Genomic DNA, 17073 nt, shown 5'->3' on the forward strand with positions numbered 1-17073 from the left:
ATCAACCAGAGTATCATGTTTTCCTTTCTGTTGCTATAGCAAACAGCATAACCAAAAGTAACTTAGGGGAGTAAAGGGTTTATGTCATCATAGATGTTAAAGTCCATCACCAAGAGAAGTTAGGGCAAGAACTCAAACATGAACCTGAAGCAGAAACCATGGAGGAAGGCTTTTTTGTTGACTCATTCACTAGCTCACACACAGTCTTTAGCTATGTTTTCCTATCTAGTCCAGGGGCAGTTTTCCAGGAATGATGGCACCTAAAGTGGGGTAGATCTGCCTACAGCAACTAAACTAAGACAATCCCCTACAGGCATGCCGACAGGGCAATGTGTCCACAGAGCAATCTTCAGATGAAGCTACCTCTTAAATGACTGTAGTCTATGTCAAGTTGACCATAAAATAAAATGATGGCATCTGACAAATACAACACCTTAAACCAGAACTTTTCAGTTTCTTATCTGGAAGATCTCATGTTAATACTATCTTATAAAATACTGTATACCATTGAAAGTCCAAACTCTCTTTATAAATCCAAATCTCTTCACCATGGACTCCAGTTTTTTTTTTAAAGTCATATGTATTTTTATTACAAAAGGGAAGAATAATCACACCAAAGGAAAACTCAAATTCAGCCATGTAAATCCAGCCAAGTGGGTTCAATTGATAATCACTGTGTTAAGTGAAATTAGCTAGACCCCTTTCCCCAAATCCTGTATTTTTTTCCCTTAGAAATACGTGCAACAAGAAAGCAGAGAGGAAAGTAAATGGGCAAAGATAGACAAGCAGCCAGAAAGAGTGAGAGGACTCAAAGCAGGGCAGTGATGGGCAGAGTAGGGATGCGTGAAGACAAAACATAATAGGATACATGAATGAAGGTGTTACAACGAAACTTTGAAAGCTGATTTTAAAATTAATGATTATTTTTTTGCCAAAAAGGAGAAATTAGTTTCCTAGTAATAAAAGGGTGGTTTAATCTCAACAGCATCCATGCCATACTTGACAATGCTTTATATTTTAAAATTTACTTTGTTAGGGTAGGGAATATAAGAGTCACTTTCTTCTATTTTGCATATATCTTGTATTTTCTCGATCGTTTTACTTTTAACTTTATGTCTTAGTATCTTTTGTAAACATCATATACATTAGAATTGTATATTCCTTAACTTTTTAAGATTTATTTTAGTGTCTCTCTGTGTGTGAATGTGTTTTGCATGCATTTTTTTTGTATCCATACCTTTGTGTGCCTGGTGCTTCTGTCAGAAGAAGGTTGTCAGATCTTTTATAGCTGGAGTTACTGACGGCTGTCAACTACTACATGGGTGCTGGGAACCAAACCAAGATCCTTTAAAAAGCCACAAATACCCTTAACTGCTGAGGCACCACTCCAAATTCTATATTTCTTTTCTAGATTCTATCAGTTTCCTTTTACTTCAATTGTTCACATATTTTGGACTTGTTTCTTTAATTTGTATAGAGAGTATTATCACCTGTGTGAATCTTTGGGAAAACAAGGAATCACAATTTGGTCTTAGACTGGGAATTAGAATGAAGATAGCTAGGCCCTGGGCTGGGGAGGCTGGATGTTTGGGGGATGTAGTGGTTTTTTGTTTGTTTGTTTCTGACATTGACTCTATGACCCTATGGAAGCAATCTGACTTCCACTTTTGATTCTCCCACTATCTCATTCTGTGAATTTCTTCAAAGGAATTGTCTTCACTGGCCTCCATACTTCTTCACTTATATAAGGGAGTTCATATGAATAGAAAATTTTCTGTATTTATTTCCAACTCAAAAAATGAATTTTCACACCCAGAAAAAAGTCAAGTCATTTTTTAAATTGGATATTTTATTTATTTACATTTCAAATGTTATCCCCTTTTCTGGTTTCCCCTCTGAAAGCCCCCTATCCCATCCCCTTTCCCCTGCTTCTATGAGGGTACTCCCCCACCCACCCACCCACCCACCCACTCACTCTTGCCTCACCACCCTAGCATACCCCTACACTGGGGCATAGAGCCTTCACAGGCCCAAGAACCTCCCTTCCCATTGAAGCCCAACAAGGCCATCCTCTGCTACATATGTGACTGGAGCCATGGGTCCCTTCATATGTACTCTTTGGTTGGTGGTTTAGTCCCTGGGAGCTCTGGGGGTTCTGGTTGGTTGATATGGTTGTTCTTCCTATGGGGTTGCAAACCCCTTCAGCTCCTTCAGTCCTTCCCCTAAGTTCTCCATTGGGGACCCCATGCTCAGTCTGATGGTTAGCTGAGAACATCCGCACCTGTATTGGTCAGGCTCTGGCAGAGACTCTCAGGAGACAGCTATATCAAAAGTCAAGTCTTTTACTGTCCTCTGATATAATATTTTTGCAAAAATATTTGTGATATGCTATAAGGCCATTTTGGCCCACTCTTCATTGCAGTAACATCATCATGCGACTGACTGTATTCTTTTTACTATGACAAAATACCTAGCAAGAAGCAATTTCAAAAAGTAAGGGTTTATTCTGGCTCACAGGTCAATGGGCTACATTCTCTCCTGGCACAGAAGCTATGTGGCAGGGGTGTGCAACCAGCTGTTCATAATGCATTAGCAGTCAGTGAACAGGAAGTGAGACCAGAGTATAAAAACCTTAAAGTCCATCCCTGGTGACCTGCTTCCTTCAGCAAAGTTCCATACAGTTACACAACTTTCCCAAACAATAACACCAGCTGGAGAACCTAGTGCTCAGACACATGAGCCTATGGGAGACATTCCACATTCAAACCTAAGTAGTGACGACCTTGGCTTCTCTTAGTTTGGGGCTTCAAAGGAAGTGTTTCTGAGGTCATTGTACAAGTGAGTCTTTAGCATCAGATACACAGTACACACAGGCAGATCTTATTGCTGATTGGACACTGACAATAACTGTGTCTATTCATTATTCCAGTGTTTGCTTACCAACCAGAGAAGTCTCAGAAACTTGTAAAACACTCACACACATTAGTGCCTGTTAAAAAAGCACAGCTGAGCCTCTGGTAGCGTTTTTCTGTTTTTAAAAAAGGTTTCATTTTGCTGTTTTATTCCTGATTGAGCATGTTGATTTTTCCATCAGGAGGAAGTTTTTTATAATTCTGACTTTTATAGTAATTTTTTCCCACAGTCACAGAGAAGATTACTATTGATTTGTAGATAACCATGGGAAATTCTGCTCAATATTGTCTAGTAAAGGGTTCATGTTCTCTGAGTCAAAAGTTTTCTTATGTTCATCATTAGTGCAAACAAAATTCCCCAGTCCTGTGGGAAGCTTCCTTGTGAGCTGTGGATTGCAACCAAATGAAAATTGATTATTCATGTAACACAGTTAAAAGCAACTGTGAAATCACTCTCTCCTGGCTTAAGAAACTCTTTCACTCAGGCACCTCAAAAAGACTAAGCTAAAATTAAACACTTTCTAATTTTGGCATGGAGATTATTGCCAGCATGGATCTTTGAAGAAGGATGGGATATTGATGGAGGGATGTTGACAGAAGATCATTTCTTCAAACAGTAGAAACCAAAACAGCTGTGAAAGAAGAGAAAAGCACAAGACATTTTCGTAAGTTTTCACAGAATTGCAGGTCATGTTGATTTGGAATGTGGAGCTCAACGGTAGAAAAGGAAGTCCTGTGATCACGTAAGAAAAAGGGTTCACTGCCTGGGCTTCACAGTTCACACTGATGGACACCCAAGGAAGGGAGGTTGGAAGATTTGGGCTAGATCAGGAAAACTGAGCCACAATAGAGGACATATAACTGCACAAAATGTCTTTGGTATTTTGACTCTCCGTTTTACTCCCATGTATCTTTAAATAATGAACCTTCTTTGTCTCTAAAAGAAACACTCTGGTTATCTGGTTCATGCAGTTTCTCCTGTGCTGCACTTTTACGTGTATTGCAGGAAGTTTGCCACCCAGAGGCCTCTGCAACAGAGTGATATCATTAGCACAACCGCAGTTATGACAACTGAAAATGCCCCCTTCAGTGTGGTACTTCCTCTAACTCAGTGGTTCTCAACCATCTCAATGCTGTGACCCTTTAATACAGTTCTGTGGGTGAAGTAATCCTCACCCATGCAATTATTTTTGTTGATACTTCATAACTAATTTTATTACTGTTAGGAATTGTGTAAATATCTGTGTTTTGCAATGGTGTTAGGTGTCTCCTTTTTAAGAGTTGTTGGACCCCCAAAGAGATTGCAATCCACATGTTGAGAACCACTGTGCTGATTATCATGGGTACCTGTCGGCCTTTGAGATCTGTTTTTTCCTCCAAGCTGTGTTAATTTCTCTCTGTGTGCCACTCACTTTTAGCATAAAGAAGCATAAGTTAGGGGACATGGACCTATCACATTTTGGGTGGTTTGAAATTATCATTTCTGTTTCATGACTCAAGTCTACCAGGATCACAATGTCCTGGAAATTTTCACTCTTCTACCTTACAGGTGCTGCCTGAGACCTGACATCTGAACCTATGTTATAATAGTTGCCATGGTACCCCAGCACTACCCAATCCATCTCTCTTTGGGCCTCAGACTCAATGAGTTCAGTGAGAATGCAGACTGTACCATGTTTATCCTCTATCTTCAGCAAAAAGCATAGCTCTAGCTAGAAAAACACCCTATAAAGCATTGATAAATGACGGAGAAATACTGAAATTAGATCCCCCCCCACATTCACACATGTAACTTGTAGTTTGGAGGCAGGAGGGGTGACTGAGGGGCTATGAGTACTTGCTTTTTTCTTCCAGAGCTACAGTTCAGTTCCCAGCATCCATCTTGGGCAGGATAGTTCAAAAATGCCTGAAAGCCAGCTCCAGGGGCTGTGACACAGTCTTCTGGCCTCTGTGGGCACCTGCACTCATGTGGTCAGACACACATACACATACACACACATACAGAGAGAGGGAGAGGGAGAGAGAGAGAGAGAGGGAGAGGGAGAGGGAGAGGGAGAGGGAGAGGGAGAATAAAATGAATCTTGGAGAGAAAATTTCATTTTCCTCTAAAGGAGGTTTTAAATACTATATTACCACCTTAGAACTGAGAAACAGAGCTGAGGAATCCTGTCAGATGATAATAACAGCAATTCAACAAAAGCAATCACGAATAGCATTAAGTTGGAGCCAAGTCATAATTATAAATATTGTTTCTGAAGATCTTGTTCTGGGTCAGGTTCCTTTGCAATCCTCTGTTCCACGTGGGAAAGTGAACACAGGCTTCATTCTCAGCTGCTGACCCTGTACTTACAAGGCCCTGAGCACGTGTGCTTGACTTACGGAATCCAGCTTGTCTTCTAGAGCTGTGACTTTCCTCTCGGATAATTTTTCTTTGCATTGAGTAGATGAAGAAACCAAGGCTTAGAGAATTAGAATAACTTGTTCATTCAAGCAGGCAGTGGGCAGCAGAAGTAGAGTTCAGCTCTAACTAAAATCACCTGACTTGGAAGCATATGCTTTTAATATAGGACCAAGACTGGTATGAGAATGGGAGTAGCACCCTACTGGTCTCGTTTAGCTGTGTGTGACTGGAGAGAAAATATCAAGAAGCTTTATAGCAACGTGATGTTATCCTTTCAAATCCCACGATCAGTGTTTGCTTGAATAGATTCCAGATGACATGGCATGGGGAAAAGCGAATAAGCAAGCTGGATGACTGGTCCTTGGCAATCAGTGAGATTGAGAAGTATTGCCTTTGGGAATACCAGAGACATGGGGACATGTGTTTATTTTTAATTATTTACTTGCTGTTATGAGATGAGCATATTAAAAGAGTAAAGGAAATCTTGTGAACACTTCTCATGCATTATTTGAATTATTTAATTTTCATTTGAAATATTTACTTATTTTTTTGTATGTGTGTGCTCGTGTGCACACATGTAGGTTAAAGCACAACTTTGTGGATTTGATCTTCTCCTCCCACTCTTACATAGGTTCCAGAGATTGAAGTCAGGGAGCCATTTTGGCACAGCTCATTTCCCTGCCCAGTAATCTTACCCTCCCTCATTCTCACTTTTGAAAGGACATGGCTGATATCTCATGTAGATGGATTCCAGGAGGATGCTCAGAGTGCAGTTCCAACTGTTCATGAGCAGTCTCTGTATCACATGTGACCCTCTTTCATTTTATTGTGTCATGTATTGCTATGACACAATTATAATAATGGCATAAACATGTGTGAATCACCCCTCAACTCAGGAGTCAAGAAAATTCTATGAACTTGCTACTACCTAAACAGTTCTCATGATTCTATCTGCTTCCCTATCTTTAAATAAATCGCTATAAATTTGATTCTTTGTATGGATGCACCTATGTTAGTGTACTCCACATGTGTACAGGTAATGTTGGAGACTGGTAGAGGGCATCAGATCCCTTGTAGCTGAAGCTACGATTATGAACTGACTATGTGGATGCTGGGAACTGAACTCAGGTCTTCTGGAAGAGCAGCAAACACTCTTAACCAGCTTGCCTCTCTTATTTCCCAATATTAACAACTTTGTAGCTATAGCCATTGTAGCTATCCATTCATCTTCATGGTCACAATATATGATAGGAATATCTTTATTTTCTCCTGGATTGACAGTTTTGAATGTCACCTACACATCCACGGCCTCATGTCATCCTCCATTGTCATTTCTACAGTAATGGGTTTATAAACATTGTACCTTCATCAGTGCTGGTGAGGAAGAAAGACTTTCTTGCCTTGTTCTTTGCTTCCTACATATATTCTCCAAGGCCAGGGTCCTATAATAATCCATGGCAGGCCACAGAATCAGGGACCAGCAAGATGTGCGGTCACTCTATGGGAAGTTTCCTATGGATCCCTTTATGTGGCTTTGCAATGTGCTAAACACAGATCATGTTGGCATCTCAAGAAGTAGTCAGCCATTAAAGGATTAAAGTTCCATCTCTAGCATCCAGCAAGTCATAGCTCAGACAGCTCCATGAAGGCACAATCTACGTTTCCCTTCTTCTGTGCTAAGTCAGCACTAGGGGCAGTAGCCATTAGCCCCACCCCTTGTGGCAGTTAGTATCTTATTGATGTTTAATGTTTTCTGTTCCAACTACTGAGTTGTTACTTTGTCTCTTGACAGACACTTGACTGGCATGACTTGTTTCTGCAACTTCACTTACTGTACATGTGATTCTATGAATATTCTTGCAGAGATCTCCTGTGTACATGAGCAATAATCTTGCTTTTGTGTAGGAATGTAATTGCACCACCATAAAGTATGCATAAGTTAAACTTGATGAGATGTTTCCAAATTACTATGTTAGCGTGATGAGAAAGCCATGATCCTCATTTTTTCCATCCTTTATTTTATTGTATAACATAGTTTTTGTCCGCACAAGGGCAGAAAATGACCAAGATCCCAAGATCCCTATCTGAATTCTCATGCTTAAGTATGAACTTGTACACAGCTCTTCGTCCTTATTGATCACGTGTTTCCCCTCTTTTTATGACTTATCCTTTCATCCTGCTTATTTTTCTATTGATTTATCTTTTTGTCACTTTGAGTTTTAAATTTTATTCTTATATATCTTCACCCCACCAACTTCGTCTGCCTCAAGGGTCTTTGTCTAATTTATTTATCCTTTAAAAACCTTAAGAGGGAAGTTTTACATTTTATTACTGTAAAATTCATCAATCCCGTTTTATGGGTAAGATTGTATCTTGCTTGAGAGATTCTTATTTATGCTAAAGCCAAATATGTTTGCCCCTAAATTATCTCCCAAATTTTTGCAATTTTGATTTTGACATTTGGGTTCAGAAGGCTGATATTTGTATATGAGGCTGTAACCTCATTTAATCTTCGCATGGTATGTAAGTATATAATTTACCCTTCTTTTCACTATGCTCGTTCATGCCTCTTCGCCATATGTGAAAATTCCTTACAGGACTGGATTGGTTTCTGTATTTTCAATTTTGTTCCTTTAAGAACTTTATTTTCTGTGTATGAGATTAAGGATGCCGAGATGATGATAATTGGTTACAAACGAGTGTTGACAGTTATGAAGAGTCTATCAAGCACTGCATTGGGCAACTCACTTGCATTTTATCCTTTGGTCCTTGGCAATGTCCTCTGAATTACACACCACCGTTCCTGCTTCACATATGAGAAAACTGATGCTCAGGAGCTTGTGTGACTTGTCTCATCTCATCCAGTTTGTAAGTGGTGGAGGCCAGGATTCGGATCCAAATTCTGTGGTTCTTCCTATGATACTATATTGTTTTTCCTAAATCATCCAAATTGAATTAATTCACATCTTTAAGAACTGGAGCTGGAGGAAGATCAATGTAAGAATAATTCTATAATTTAGGCATTTCTTATCTTTGGAAGACAGACTTTGGAACACAGAGCTAAGTTGAAGCATGCGAGCATCTGTAAGCTTGTCCTTGGCATTAAGAGAATGGGCTATGGGCCACAGGCTCATTCTGTCACCTACCAGCTGGTGGAGTTGGATAGTCAATACCATCCTGTCTGTTCCATTGGCCATGGGTGTGGATAAGGTGGGACCCACGGCATGCGAAAAGAGCAGAGACCAACAAGCCTGGAATTCAGATTCTAGCTCCCCCATGGCTTTCATAGATGTGGAAACATCACTTTCTGCTTACTGAGCCTTTAGTTTTACATTTGTAATATAAGGGAGTCAGACATCACCTTGTATTTCTTTTATCAAGCAGGAAACCTCTCTTGAATGTCTAGCACCATGGTTGGCTTACATAAGGCAGTGTGTAGATACAAGCAGTCTATTTCCCCTTACAAGAGAGTGACAAGGAAACCAGAGGAGACTGTCTGAGTCAGTTAGCAGAGTTCCTGTCTAGAAACATGCTTCTCCATAGGGGAGTTTTGCCTTGCCAGGAATGACTTCAGTTCTTATGGGGACCAAGGCCACTACACACAGTATTTACTGCTACACAAAATTCCAGACACTAATGGCTCTCCAAAGATAGGAAGGACAAAGAGAACATTTTTACTCTTAGCACAGATCACACTTTCAACCTTGCCTGTTCCAGAGACTGAGTAAGTTGTAAAGTGAGTGAAGAAGATGTTCAGGGGTGACTGATGCTGGCCTGGTGATGCTGCAAATGATGGGGACCGAGAAACATGGGCGTACTCCTGGTGCTGCACAGTGCTGGGAGATAGTAGACCTTGTTGGACCAGCTGCTGCTGTTACCATACCATTCTCTAGCCATGTCTATCCCAAACTTGAGAATCACTTCCCCAGGAGGATCAGCTACTCTTGCTTTTTTTGCTATTGTGAACCTCCTTTTTCTTGTTTCTCCAACTACGTTGGGCATTAAGAAGTTCAACAGGCCTATGTTGGCAGCAACACACCCCAAACGATAGTCACGATTTGCAAAGTACTTCCTGTGCCTGTTAAACTGTTCTGTAAGTCCAATACACAATGGTAGAGTGGAGGTACCGTTTTTTACTGCCATTTTTGAAGATGAGACAGCTGAGACATTGAAATCTCATTCAACATGCTCAAAGCTGCTTTGCTTCTAAGTTTACTTTAAAAATATATTTATTTAGGGTTGGAAAGATGCTTCAGACACAAAGAGCACTTGCTGCTTTCAGAGAACCTAAATTTGGTTTTAAGTACCCATATCAGTAAGTTCATAACCACTTTTAACTCCAGCTGCAGGAGGATCTGATGCCCTCTTCTGGGCTCCCTTGGCACCTTCACGTACATATACTAACTAAGACATACAGATAATGTACTTAGCCAACACAAAATGGATTCTGTGCGTGTGTGTGTACTTTTTGTTTTTTAGTGTATTTTTCTCATTAATTTTCTTTCTCTCTCTTTTTAGCTTGTCTGTTTTGATTTTTCCTGTTTTTTTTTCTGTGTGAGAGAGAGAGAGGGAGAGAGAGAGGGAAAGAGAAGAGAGAAGAGAGAGAGGGAGAGAGAGAGGGAGGGAGGGAGGGAAGGAGGGAGGAAGGGAGAGAGAGGGAGAGAGAGGGGAAGAGAGAGAGAGAGAGAGAGAGAGAACATGAAATTGGGTGTGTAGGGAGGTGAGGAGGATCTGGGAAGAGCTGGAGGATGGGAAAGAATATGATCAAATTATTGTATAACGAGTATAATAGACATTTAAATCTTTTTTTTATAAACATTTGGAATTTTATTTAAAAAAAAAATCACAACCATGAACATTGTTACAATTAGAGGCCCTCTTGGTTCTCCACAATGATACTGAGCATGCTCACAAGGGGTTCCCATTGTTAAGTCTTAAAACAACCATCTTAAAAAGAAAAAAAAAAAAGAAAAAGAAAACAAAGAAAAAAAAACCCAACAAAACAAAAATTCAGCACACTACTATTTAACTTGTTTTAATGTTTCTTCACAAATGGTGAAAATACTAAATGGTACAGACAATACCAGAAAATACTATTGGTGTACAGACAAGGAATAATCATAATGTTGTCACCAACATTATAAATATGGAATTATAAATTTAAAACATTTTCTGGTTTAAAAAATAAATCTGGTCGTCAATGCAGCTCTGCAGGTCTCTAGTAGGGTCGGTCTCTGCATTCCTGACGGTGCTCGTCTTTATCCATTTTCCCAGGTCCTCCACGTCCGCCTCTTCTTCCTCCCATCTGTTCCATTAAAGGTCCAGGAGGCCCCCCAGGACCACCTCGTCTTCCTCCACCAAAGCCACCTCGGTCCATGCCACGGCCACCTCGGAAGCCTCCTCTGTCTCCACCTCTGCCACCTCTGAACATTCCTCCAGGACCACCACGGTCCATGAGTCCACCTCTTCCTCCTCGCATGCCACCAGGGCCACCTCGGCCACGATCACCACCTAAGGCAGGGACAAGGGTGACAGATAAGTCAGAGGAGTAAAATCCGAAACTCTGAGGACACGCTGTGGTAGATCTGCTAATCCTTCTCCTAGAGCAGACACTATTCAATCACCAGGAAGCTGAAAGCTCCAGAAAACCTGTACCTACCCGGAGGTGGAAAGGGTGGCGGGAGGAAGCCCTCGGGCTTAGGGGCCTTACACTGGTTGCATTCTGTTCTCCAAGCGAAGTTCTGGTTTCCACAGCCCCTGAATAAAGTTGTATCACAATAGAAATCACCAACAGAACTGAGAAAGGTGGAGAGATTCACACCACACTCTGCACAATTATGGGGTTTCAGACATAAAGCACAAGGATCTGCAGACAATCTCAGGTAGTACTGAACCTCTAGAAGCAACCAGAGTGCTGAGTCCTGCCTCAGCCCCACCCCTAGTCCTGTCCCGGAGTGGGAATAGGGTGTCATCACTAGCACGCTATTGATCTGCTGGGAGAAGTACATACGGATTGGGACACTGCCAGTCTCCAGCTCGGTGCTGGACATTTCCTCCTCCAGAGGGGTTCCCTCTGGAGCCTCGGGGCCCTCTTGGAGGGAAGCCTCCTCTGTCTCCTCCAAGGCCTCCCATGCTACCCATGGGTCCTCCGGGACCTCCCGGGCCACCAGGACCTCCACGAAGTGGTGGTGGCATCCCTCTGCCCTCACGAGGTGGCATGCCACCTTGCATGCTGTTCATTGGCGGCTTCTTTCGGGCAAGAGAAACTTTAAGTTTGCTTCCTTGAAAATCTTTCCCGTCAAACCATTCCACGGCAGCCTTGGCAGTTGGTGGATCTTCATAGGACACTGTGGCATCACCTTTAGGTTTTCCTGTCTCCTTATCCAGGTAGATATGGATCATGGGCTGTCCAGTTCTCTTGTTCATCTTGACAACCCCACACTGCTTAAAGAAGTCTGCCAGATCATCCAGGGTCACATTGTCATTTAATCCTTGCACATAAATTGCACTGTTGTCAGAGTCTTCATCAGGATCTATAGGAAGGCCTAGATCGAGATCTGGTCCTTCATCCATGGGTCCACCAGGCTTATTGAAGCCACCTCGCTCTCCAGCGCTGCCCATTCCACCGCGTCCTCCTCCCCGCCCACCTCTGCTCATGCCTCCACGATCAAATCCCCCTCTTCCCCTGCCCCGGTTATCAGGGCCACTCAAGCTCCGGTTCTCTCCTGGTCCGGAAAATCCTCCAGACTCCTGCCCATAAACACCCATGCTACTGGGGTGGTCCTGTCGGAATGAACTCTGCTGCCCGTAGCTGCTGCTCTGTTGGCTATATTGACTTGGAGCCTGGCTGTAGGATCCAGTCTGAGGGGGGTAACTAGTGGGAGGCTGCTACCCATAGCTGCTTTGTTGACCATAGCTACTCTGCTGTCCATAGCTGCTTGGCTGCCCATAGGTGTTCTGCTGAGAGTAACTGCTCTGATCGTAACTAGTCGGCTGTGAAGAGGAGTAGCTGGTAGGAGGGTAAGATGGAGGTGCGGTGACTGGCTGCATTGGGTAGCTCCCAGGTACCTGAGGATAACTGTAGTTACTCTGTCCATATCCTAGGCTGGGTTGGTTATAACCCCCTGTGCTAGATTGAGGTTGACTAGTCTCAGCAGGCTTGTTACCATCCTGTGGTCTTGTAGGTGCGGTGGCTGCTGGCTGCTGGCCATAGGCTGGGTAGGCAGGCTGGGTGCCATATGCAGACTGAGCTGCATAAGAGGCCTGCGTTGTCGTGACTGTAGCAGTGGTGGTGTCATAAGCACCAGTGCCATATCCTTGGACAGGCTGGCTGTATGCCTGGGGGGCAGTTGGAGTGGCTGTCCATAGGAAGTTGCATATGCAGTCTGCCCGTAGGTGGCAGTGGTCTGAGCCTGGGTATAGCTGACATCAGTAGGCTGTCCATAGGTTCCATAGCTTTGTTGCCCATATGCCTGGGTGGTTTGTGCATATCCTTGAGTTGGCTGGGCGGTGTAAGCACTGTAGCCCTGCTGGGCTGCAGCTTGGCTATAGGTACTGTAATCCGTGGATGCCATTTTCTCTCCTTCCTCCTCGTTCTCTCAACGTCCATCTCCCTCTCACCGACATTTAAATCTTAAAATTGTTGTTTGTTTATTGTGATGTCTGAAACTCGCAGACACTATGCAACACACTCCTAATTGTTTGGACTTTACATTTCTCCATGCGAGGCCTTAATTGCTCTGGTGCAAAGGTTACAACAGGACTATAATAACAGACTGGGACCCAAGTGATTTATTCTTCAGAAAGGAAGGCTAGGGCAACGTGGATGCTCTCTGCCTTGCTGTCACGTATTACCACTGCGGCTTGCTTCATAGTCCTCCCAAGGACTTTTGTCTCTGAGTGGAGTTTGCAAACAAATGGTTCAAATGCTGCAATAAATTACTATCCCAAGGAAGAGTGAATGAGTTGCTTTCTGGACAATTTAATGGTGTGATATTGAAATGTGTTTGAAGGATCAAATGCAAGATGTAGGTAATGGTTAATATTAGTAATCAAATGCCAGAAATCCCCAGCCTTGTATAATTTCATTAGCAACTGCAAATGCGTAGAAGTAGGCAGAATTTATGTACATATCACTGGGTATCATCTAGGTAAGACTTTATAGTTTTCAGACCAGAATGGATTATTCAGTCTCATTGATACATCGTTTCAAAAAAGAAGCACACTATCCAAATCAATTAAACAATGATATCAGTCATTTAAAAAAACTATAAGATTTCACAAAGCTGAGAGAAAATACTGTTTGGGTCATACACAAAGCTTTGGCAAGTGACTATCTGGCAGAGAATGCACTGTAGAAATACCAAAAAGAAAATAAAAAGAACAGATGACAAACAGAGAATTTAAACATCAGAGTCCCTGGAGAAATAAGTGAGGTTCTTAACTTTGTGTGTGTGTGTCTTTTAAAACAGGGGTTCTCTGCATAGCTATGTAAACCAGACTGACCTTAAACTCATAGAGATCTGCCTACCTTTGCCTCCTAAGTGCTGAGATTAAAGACATGTGACATCACTACCTGGCTATGAGTGAGATTCTTGGTTTTATTTCGCTGGAGAGTATGTATCATCTTTTTGAATGGGAACGGAGGATGTACTTGGATAACAAGGCACAGTAGATAATTTTGCTTGGGCAAAACAATGCATTGCAAGCACTTGCCTAGCATGAGAGGCTCTGAGTTCAATCCCTTGTTCTATCTACGTAAATCAAAGTAGTGGTGCATGCCTATAATCATTCATGACATGAGTGAGACAGGACAATCAGAAAAGTTTATGGTCATTGTCATGGTTTGAATATGCTTGGCCCAGGGAGTGGCACTATTATAGGTGTGGCCCTGATGGAGAAGGTATGGCCTTGTTGGAATAGGTGTGTCACTATTGCCGTGGGCTTTAAGACCCTTACCCTAGCTGCCTGGAAGTCAGTCTCTGCTAACAGCCTTCAGATGGAGATGTAGAACTCTCAGCTCCTCCTGCACCATCCCTGTCTGGATGCTGCCATGCTCCCACATTGATGATAATGGACTGAACCTCTGAACCTGTAAACCAGCCCCAATTAAATATTGTCCTTTATAATAAGACTTGCCTTTGTCATAGTGTCTGTTCACAGCAGTAAAATCCAAACTAAAATAGTCGTAGTGAATTCAAGGCCAGTTTAGGCTTCCTGAGAGTGTTTCACACACACACACACACACACACACGCACACGATACTAATTTTCATTAAGGATGAAAAACACATTATAATTGGTTTTAGTTTAGTATAATTTATAAACAAAAACTTGCCCTTATTTATCATGAGATACCATTGTTGGTGGGCTGCTTGGGGCTACACAAACACGTGGACCTGAGTTTGGACTGTCAGCACTCATGGCAGCAAGCGGGGTTTGGTGGTGCTTGTTATATGTCTGTAACCCTAGCACTGGGTGCCTATGTAGAGTGAGGTGTATATTGACAAACCCCTGGGGCTCATTAGCCAGCCAGACTAGTGAACCTAGGTTTAGTAAGAGATCCTGTTTCAAAAAAATAAAAGCTGTAGAGTTGATGTAGAGTTATAGAGGGGATGCTCAATGCTCATTGTTGATTTCTGGTCACCACTTCCATGTGCATACATGTGTACATGAAATCACATACACATTTTCACACACACACACACACACACACACACACACACACACGACAGGTACTATTTGAAGTAAGTTCATCATGGAACTATGACTTTTTGATCAAGTCTTGTTGATGATTTCTGGGTCAGTAAAGCAGACAGATATGGGACTGAAGGGACCAATGGTGGCTAAAATGGCAGGGATTCTTTTCAGAGTCAAGAGGGGACACTACTTGTGATTCTTAGCTTTAATGGTCAACTTGACCTGATGTAATATCCTCTGGGAAGGGAATCTCAAGGAAAGACTGTCTAAATCAGGTGTCCTGTGGGTCTGTGTCTGTGAAGGATTATCTTAATACTGTTAGTGGAGGTGGAAAGATCTGCTCACTGTGGGTGACATCATTCCTTGGGAAGCCGCGAATACAGTGTGATTGGCAGTCTTGATCTCTTACCATTATAACACTATGACTTTCCATAATGGTGGACTGGTACCTGGAATTCTGAACTGAAATAAATCCTTGTCAAAGTTGCTTTTTTTTTTCCGTCAAAGTATTTTATCACAGCAGTAGAAAAAAAAAACCCTAAGAAATTATTAATGATTATGCTTTGACTGCTGTGCTGCTGTGGGTAAGAGGGATGTGTGGTCACTTTTTTAAAATAGCTGGCTCAGAGGAAGGAAGCACAGGACCTGTAGGGTGTAAGCCCTGGTGTGTGGTTGATGCCCACATCCTGCCCATTAAAAGGGGGGTCATTACTCCAAAGATTAAGACTTTGTTCTGTGAAGGCAGAAACTGTGCCAGCTTTACTTAACCACTACACAATTAATAATCTAACAGAGCTTAATAAACCATGCAGTTATAATGGTATGGAACTATACTATTATTTACAGGATGGGAAAACATACCAGCCTCCAGTTTCATAAATCTAATAACTTGGGAACTCAGATGTTCATTTTATTATGATTGTATCATGATTTTATCAACATATTAACTTATACTTTTAAGGAAACAAGATTTGTCAAGCTTTTGTAGGACAAACAGTGCCTTTTTGAAATTCATGCCACCATACCCTATCAATTCTCTGGGTTATTAGATGTACAAATGACCCTGGAGTTTTAATAATATCCTGGCCTGTCTCTTGTACACTGTCTGGTTTTGTTTTTTACTGCAATTCCTTTCTTTAATTGACATGGAGTTTTTTTTTTTCAATACAGGATGTGACATAAAAAAATCTAAGTTCTTTTTATTTTTATATTTTGTATAGCTAATCAAACGGCCTAGCACTGTTGACTAAATGCCTCTCTTTTAGCCACTGAGTTCCAATGTAAGGATCATCATTAATTTCCCATTTCAGCCTTATTCTTCTCATCTATTTGTTAATCTCTGATCCAAATTCGAAACAAAACATGTCCAAATCACTCAAATTGTATAGTTTCACAAAAGATTTACTTATTACTATTTTATGTGTATGAGTGTTCGGCTTGTTTGTATTATGTATGTACATCATGTGTATGCCTGCAGCCCACGAAGGCCACAAGAGGGCTTTGGATTCCCTAGAACTGGAGGTACAGATATGTAGGAGCCACCATGAGGGTGATGGAAACCGAAGCCAGGAGCCAGTGCTCTTAACTGTTGAGCCATCTCTCCAGCTCCACTTTACCTAGTAATGAATTAAGAAAATTGATAATGAATTAAGAAAATTCTCCATGTCCTAGTTTATCTTTGTCTTTTGTATTACACTTTGAAAAATTTCCCACATTTTTGAATCATTATGTCTTCTGCAATTTTGTTCTGATTAGTTTAAAATTGTTAGCACTCTCTTATTTGATATCTTTTTGTCTCTTCTAAGCTATTGTTGATCTCTGTCTCTGTCTGTCTGTCTGTCTGTCTGTCTGTCTGTCTCTCTCTCTCTCACACACACACACACACAGACACACACACACACACACACAGACACACACACACAAACATCTTTATATTCTGATAGGTCAATTCTACCCTGAACCGCAGGGTACATTATGGGCCTCTATTTTTGCTTACCTACAATTTCTCTTTCCAATGCTGAGAAACTTAGTTCTCCCATTTGACACCCACTTGCTTACTTTA

At 41.8% G+C, this 17073-nt stretch overlaps 1 pseudogene; it reads right to left on the reverse strand.

Annotated features, from left to right (window-relative positions):
- Positions 1–10531: 10531 nt before the first annotated feature.
- LOC114625004 lies at positions 10532–12887 on the reverse strand (annotated as a pseudogene).
- Between the last annotated feature and the right edge of the window lie 4186 nt (positions 12888–17073).

Source organism: Grammomys surdaster, unplaced genomic scaffold, assembly GCF_004785775.1.
Source record: "Grammomys surdaster isolate TR1022 unplaced genomic scaffold, NIH_TR_1.0 212, whole genome shotgun sequence".
Lineage (NCBI taxonomy): Eukaryota > Metazoa > Chordata > Mammalia > Rodentia > Muridae > Grammomys > Grammomys surdaster.